The sequence below is a fragment of the Aplysia californica genome, unplaced genomic scaffold (genome assembly GCF_000002075.1).
Source record: "Aplysia californica isolate F4 #8 unplaced genomic scaffold, AplCal3.0 scaffold00329, whole genome shotgun sequence".
NCBI classification, from domain to species: domain Eukaryota; kingdom Metazoa; phylum Mollusca; class Gastropoda; order Aplysiida; family Aplysiidae; genus Aplysia; species Aplysia californica.
Genome location: NW_004797599.1, coordinates 847,203 through 848,294, shown reverse-complemented (window position 1 = coordinate 848,294; position 1,092 = coordinate 847,203). Strand labels below are relative to the sequence as shown.

The window sequence follows — 1,092 nt, the reverse complement described above, 5'->3', positions numbered from 1 at the left end:
CGACAGACACACACACACACACACACACACACACACACACACACACACACACACACTCTCACATGCATTCTATCTCTGGTGTTACCCAACCCATCACTTCTTTACTAGTGCTGGGCGGTTAGGTTCCCGGTTATTGAAAGCAAGGAATCGTAGGAATCGACTCCGAACCCATTTACGTTCTTTCAAATGATGTGATTTCTGCCGGTGGTTACCTGGTTTGGCTCCGAACATCTTCAGGATTTATGATAACATTGCTTTCGGAACATTACGAAGCATCAACTTGAAAAAAAAACAACAACAAAAAAACAAACAGAAGAAGATTTTAATGATCAAAGTAACTGGTAACCGTTGGTTTACGTAAAAAGGAGTCGGAATTTTTCTTACATAGCATAAGTCGTGGGAATCGGTTCCGGAATCTATCCTTCGCCCAGCTCTATTTTATACTGTTTCTTTTCCTTTGTCCCTGCTTTAGATTGAAAGAGGAACAAAGTCACGCACGAAAAAACAATTTTCGCTCACTCTTTGTGTGAGATTAAATACTTTACGTAAACGTCCCCAAAGGACAAGCCCTGTTGATACAAGTTAGAGTAGTTTCTCTCTCTCTCGTTCTCTCTCTGTATTTCTTTCTTTCTCTCTGTCTCTGTCAGTCTCTCTGCCTGTCTCCCCTCCCCCTCCCCCTTTTCGCTCCCCCCTCGGTAGGATTATTGTCAAAGTCAGTAATACATGGTTTTAAAGTTGTTGTTTAATTATTGTTATTAAGATGGGTTTTACTTAGGGTCGGTGAGACTACAGCTTTATTGTAAATGTAAAGAGATTACAACATTACATGCAGTTGCTAGGAAATGATTGAGACTGGGCTGCCACAATATAATTTAGAGCGCAGGCCACCTTTACGTGATTTACGTCACAAACGAGAGCAAAGAAAATAATTGTATGACATTGAGAGAGAGAGAGAGAGAGAGAGAGAGAGAGAGAGAGAGAGAGAGAGAGGGAGGGGGGAGACGGGGTGGAGAAGACACAGACGGGCAGACAGACAGATGTGTGTGGGTTTGTGTGTGTGTCTGCGAGTGTTTGTGTGTGCGTATCTGAGTG

The 1,092-nt window shown here is 42.7% G+C and overlaps 1 long non-coding RNA gene across 1 annotated transcript in view; it reads right to left on the bottom strand.

Annotated features, from left to right (window-relative positions):
* The window catches only part of LOC118478012, a 30,126-nt gene that overhangs the window by 1,364 nt on the left and 27,670 nt on the right, over positions 1-1,092 (bottom strand). The gene's annotated exons all lie outside the window — the stretch shown is intronic.